Source organism: Opisthocomus hoazin, chromosome 28 (genome assembly GCF_030867145.1).
Source record: "Opisthocomus hoazin isolate bOpiHoa1 chromosome 28, bOpiHoa1.hap1, whole genome shotgun sequence".
NCBI lineage: Eukaryota > Metazoa > Chordata > Aves > Opisthocomiformes > Opisthocomidae > Opisthocomus > Opisthocomus hoazin.
The window spans coordinates 3,789,166-3,795,165 of NC_134441.1; positions in this window are offsets into that span (position 1 = coordinate 3,789,166).

The window sequence follows — 6,000 nt, forward strand, 5'->3', positions numbered from 1 at the left end:
GGATGTCAACGTCGCGGTGACCAGGAGGGTTCCCCAAGGATGTCAACGTCGCCGTGACCAGGAGGGCTCCCCAAGGATGTCAACGTCACCGTGACCAGGAGGGCTCCCCAAGGACATCAACGTCACAGTGACCAGGAGGGGTCCCCAAGGACATCAACATCGCCGTGACCAGGAGGGCTCCCCAAGGACGTCGCTCGCCTGCTGTACAGCGGCTCAGTGGTGGTCAACGGTCCCCCAAGCCACAGCTGAAGCGCCGGGTGACTGAAGAGGCAGTGTACACAGCCTGGATCAGCACCCAACACGACCCTGACCATCCCTCTGACTTAAAATAAGGCTCTTCAGGGCCATTTGCTTCTTCGCAGCGAGTTCTACCCACCCTTGTTCCTTCCAAGTACTCACTGCAATACAGTAAGATCAAGCACCTTGCAAAACTTCCGTATCTTGTGGGGAGTAACGTTTGGGAAGAAGAATTAGAAAGTAACTTCTTTTTTTCCTTTTAATTGTTTGATTTTTTTCATACCAAGATGGAGAAGCCTGGAGATGACTCAGATTCCACATGAAGCATTCTTTTTTTGTTACCCGCTGACGACGCACCACCCATGGAGCAGTCTTAGCTCCGGGCAGCTCACAGCCTTACATTACGTACACCCAGGCACACCAGGCATTATTTTCAGAGCTGCGAGACCAAGATATTCTGCTTTTTTTCCTTCTACTTGGCTGCCTATTTGCACGTCACAGAATCCCAGCATGTTCGGGGTTGGCAGGGCCCTCTGTGGGGTCACCCAGCCCAACCCCCTGCCCAAGCAGGGTCACCCAGAGCAGGCTGCACAGCACCGCGGCCAGGCGGGGCTGGAATATCTCCAGAGAAGGAGACTCCACAGCCTCCCTGGGCAGCCTGGGCCAGGGCTCCGTCACCCTCAGAGGGAAGAAGTTCTTCCTCGGGTTCAGCTGGAGCTTCCTCTGCTTCAGTTTGTGCCCGTTGCCCCTTGTCCTGTCGCTGGGCACCACTGGAAGGAGTCTGGCCCCGTCCTCCTGACCCCCACCCTGCAGATATTTAGAGGCATTTTGAAGGTCCCCTCTCAGCCTTCTCTTCTCCAGGCTGAACAAGCCCAGCTCCCTCAGCCTCTCCTCGTAGGAGAGATGCTCCAGTCCCCTCCTCATCCTCGCAGCCCTGCGCTGGACTCTCTCCAGTAGCTCCTCATCTTTCTGGAACTGGGGAGCCCAGCACTGGACACAGCACTGCAGATGAGGCCTCACCACGGCAGAGCAGAGGGGAAGGAGAACCTCCCTCGCCCTGCTGGCCACACTCCTCCTAAAGCACCCATGTCCTGTGTAGATACAGATTTTGTCCTCAGTGCAGCTCATCACAGCAAAAATCTGATCTCGGGCAGGGCTCCTGGGTGCTCATGGAGTATTAAAAAAAAAAAAAAAAAAAAGCCTACAATTTTGGTAATATGCAGCTGACATATAAACGGAGAAAATGCAGTGGGAGGAGAGCGGAGACAAGGCAGCAGTGGAAATCAGTGTGCTTGCAGAAGTCAATAATCGCAGGGGTCTCCCAGGTGGCAGCCAGCCTAGCTTCTAAATTTAATAGATTAGATGGAAAATAATGCCTCCTCCAACACTTCCCCCGAGGGGACTGGTATCTCTCAGGAAACCGTTTCCCAGTAATTAGCACCTGCGTCTCATTAAAATCAGCACCTACCATGGCTTCTCCAGCAGGGCAGTGGGAAGCTCTGCTGCACTGGCATGTTTCGTGGTATCAGAAGAGTGCTCCAGGTGACGCGGGATGTCCCGGGCCGAGCCTCCGGTGGGACAGAGACAGCGCTGCGACCAAACAGCCCAGTTACCAGCACGTCAGGGGAGCTGGAGTCTGCTCTCGGTTAGATGGGTGAATGCAGACCAAGAGCAGACCACGCTGTCGGCTCCGTGAGGCTTCCCGGTCTCCGGCAGCTGACAGTGGCTGGGGAAATCAGAAGAGTTTTCAAGAGCATCGCGTGTCACGGGGAGGTACCGTCCGCCGTAACTACTGACGGCGGAAGGGGTGAACGCAAGCACAGAAGAGCAGAGCAATCACGCACAGCGCACATACCGACGCGCCCGGGCTCGCCCTTGGATGGCTACAGGAGGCTCACACTCAGGCTCGCTCCTACGTATGTTCAGAAGCACAATTTAAAGACTAACTCCGGTGCATACAGACACACCATAATGCTGAACCACACTAAGGGCATGCTCAGAGGCTTTTGCAGTAAGAAAGGAGGACCACAATGCTGCTAACGAACTTGGAAGCCTCTGCTCGTACCTGCCGCGTTGGCTTTGCTAGGGGAAGGCAGAAAAACAACCGATGAGCGCCGAGAACCAAGGGAGCTGCCTGCTTCCACACCAAGAGCGCTGCTAATTGGGAAATGGAATCTGAATAATAAATCTTTCCCCCCTCAACCCCTTGTTTCCCTGCTTTCACTTGCCAGTCTCTAGCAACACGCTCCGCAAGAGCGATCTCGCGTTTTCCTGGGAGGACACGCTGAAGAAGGAGCACCCAGGCAGCCAGGAACTCACCCCAGAGGAGCAGGGTGACCACCTGGAATTGGGTGACCAACTCCTCGTAGAACCGCCCTTCCCGTGCAGCCACCATGGCGGCACCTGACGTCCTTCCCGAATCTTCCAACCATCAGGATGCATCTACAGATGGCCAAGTACTTCACTAAATAGGATACAACATGGGTTTCTTCTCCCCCTGTCAAGCAAACGTAACTATAAAGAGACCTGCTAACGTATGATAATCAGCACGCCATGGCAATGAGGAGAAAAGGGACGGGTTTTTAATGAGGCACTTCGTTTTCTGAACCAGTCCCATTTTCTCCCAGCATTCTGCTGACAGCCACTCCTCAGATCCTAAAACGTCTCCTGCTTCAAGAATGACTTCAAACTGGTCTTTGTGTACAGAAAGTGATCGATTCCTATTTTACTTTGCAAACCCAATTCTGCTTGCTCTGTGAGGAAGACCACGCAAATTTTTATTTTTGCTGCTTTGTCATTTTGTTGCCTTATGGGAGAAAAAAAGGCATGGAATTACGTTGTGCCAGCGATTAAAACGACAGCAAAAATCCTTTTGCGAGGGCTATAAACCATCGGCTCACCGGGACGGCAACGGCTTTCCATCTACAACCGCTGCTTCGAGCTTGCTCCTACCCCTGCGCCGGCGTGACAGCAAGAGGGAGGACGGGATGATTATCCCAGCGGATCAGCGCTCGTAGCCAGCTCGGTTTTCTGTTTTCCTGTGGCCCACCCGCCCCTCGCAAACCCAAACCCGCCCATCAGCTGGGGTGGAAAGTCTCGCGGAGCCGGCGTAACCGGCATCGCCACCAGCTTTCACCCTCTGTAAGACACGTACCTCCGCCTCGAGCAGGGCCATTCCCCGGAGCGGGGCAGGGAACGGCGTCCCACCTCCGCGGGGCAGCGCCTTCTCGTCTCTACGCCTGCGCACAGCTTGCGCATCCGCAGGCACGCGCGGCTTCCCAGCTCCATCCGCGTGACCCGCGCCGCGGGGGATCGGGCCCACGGCTCCTTATTATCCAAGGGAAAGGGAGGAGAGGCACCCAGCAAGCAGAGACGCACGCTAACGAGACAGAAATTATTCCCTAACGCTCCTTCCTTTGGCTTCAGCTGAAGCAGGATTGTGACCCAAGAGATGATTTATTTATTTTTAAATCCACACATTTCTAAAGATGAACGCTTTAAAAATAAAACCTTTGTGGAAAATCTGCATTAAAGATGTAATCCAGTAGCACTGGGGCTCCTTATCCCATAAAGTAGCGATTGAAAAACGGGGCAGATAACGTGAGCTTTTGTCATTTATATCTGAGAAGACTTCAGGAAGCCGAGGCTTTCATGTGAATCATGTAAAAAGGATTTTCTGCAAAACTCTGTGTCTGAGTGAGAATAAAAAAAAATCTCAGCTCCAGAAAGGGCATCATGTTAAACAGATGTACAATATTGCCTGGCAGGGCTACAACCCTCACGAGCTCCAATTTTAAGTTTGCTAAACCCAAAAGAGTTTTACCTTTATTTATATCAGAGCTTTTCTTCCTCCCTTTTGAATACAACCTCTGTCGGAAAATCCTAGTTATCAAGATTGCAAAGTCCACGATTTAAAAAAACTTTGGCAGAAGGAGCATTCCAGCTTTTCTGCGCTAAAACCATCCTCCTGCAAGCCAGAGCCTGTCTTCCACCCAAGCCACGTCAGAAAAAAAAGATGGGCTTTTGAGCGCTTGGCTTGAAGAGCAAGACCCCTACGGCTGGATACACCAGAGACACTGGGTCTAAATTGGCATCGCGCTGTTTGCATAATTTCCTCATGACAACGCCGGCTCCTATGACATCTCCAGCCTTCGTTGCTCCTGCCGTGAAGCTTTGAAACACCAGATGCAAACAGTAAATCTTTGTTTTGCGCTTCTGGTAACTGGGGCAAACGCAAAAGCCGCCTGGCCAAACTCCGTTTTGGAGTCGGGAGTCAACTTTCCCCTCCCGCAGCAAGGATGAAAGCATGCTCTGAACTTCCTGATTAGTCTTATCCCTGATTAGCTTGCAGATAGTCCTCTGATTAAAGTGCTCTTGGCTATTTTGGAGCTTCACATGAATATACATGAATGTAAGAGATGAGAGAAGAGTAAACAGACAACAAAACAGAGGCTGGCAGCTACCGCCCGGAGATCCAGGGGGAGGACCCAGGTCCCGGGTGACAGAGACTTCGGGCTCGAGTTGGGACGTGCGCCCTTGGGAAGGCTCATGGTGGGCACCAGTAGGGACCTGTCTGAGGCCACCGAGGGCTCCTATTGGCCCTGATTGGAGTCAGACGGAGCTTCCCACGGTCGAGAGGTGTCATGACAGGGATCTGGGTGTTTCGGGCTCAGCCCACCGTAGAGGCACAACTCAGAAACACATCCACCACCCGCACTTGTACTGAGCTCTGAGGTTTTCCATTCAGATTTCCACCTCGGGATTAATACATTGGCATTTCAGGTTTCTCCTTCAGTACGTTAGACCTTCTCCACCGAAAAGCCAAGCTCCTCCATTCTCCTGTAACAGTCCGTCCCGCCACCCCTGAAACCAAACACCTTTCCAGTTCTTGGCTACATGGGGAAAAGACGAAAGTGGCCTGGGGCACCACGGTTGCTCTTAATTCAGCTCAGTGGGATACAACACCTCGTGATTTAGGCCCTGAAGTCCTCCCTTGCCATGAAGAAACACGGAAGCAGCTTTCACGAGGGGTTGCTTTGCCCCGTGCTGAGCTTCTCCCACCCCACCCCACCTTCCTCTTTGATGCCTGGCAGCGGCCAGAACCCCCGATACGATCTGGGCTGGTAAGCCTTACTCCTCCCATCCTTCAAAGACTTCTCATTATTATCTAAATCAGATAAAAAGGAAATGAAAAGCAAAACCGCCTGGCACTTCCCAACACGATGGAAAATCGATAACAGTGTAATCAAACTGAATCCATAACATTGCACTTCTCTGCCCCTTGCCTGCACCTCCTGGCTTTTCCAGCGGGTTCGGCACAGATGTCTCCATCACAGATGTCTCCTCCACCACTCTCGCACCGCCCGGCAAACAGCAGCCCGCTCTGCTGCTGCTGGTGGTCTTCTGATCCGAAAGCAAGAGAGCAAACACTCCCCACCAGCACCACTGCTCTTCCTCGCAGGCAGCTTATTAGCAGAGGCAGCGGGCGCAAGCCTCCCTCCTCTCCTCTCTGACACCTGGAGAGCTGCTACCGATTGTTTTCTCTGGAGGCTTTTCATCCCGAATCCCTGTCTCTCATGGTGACCTTTCTCCTCACCAGGTTCTTATTTTTATCTCTTCTTTCCCTCTGAGGCTTTGCTAAAGATGAAGGAGGGCTTGTTCAGCTGGAATAGCGAGCAACCAAGCTTTCGACCCCTGAACCACACAGCGTCAGCCGGAGCCGACTGGACAAAAATAAGGCGGTTGCCCCCATGTTTCTGCAAC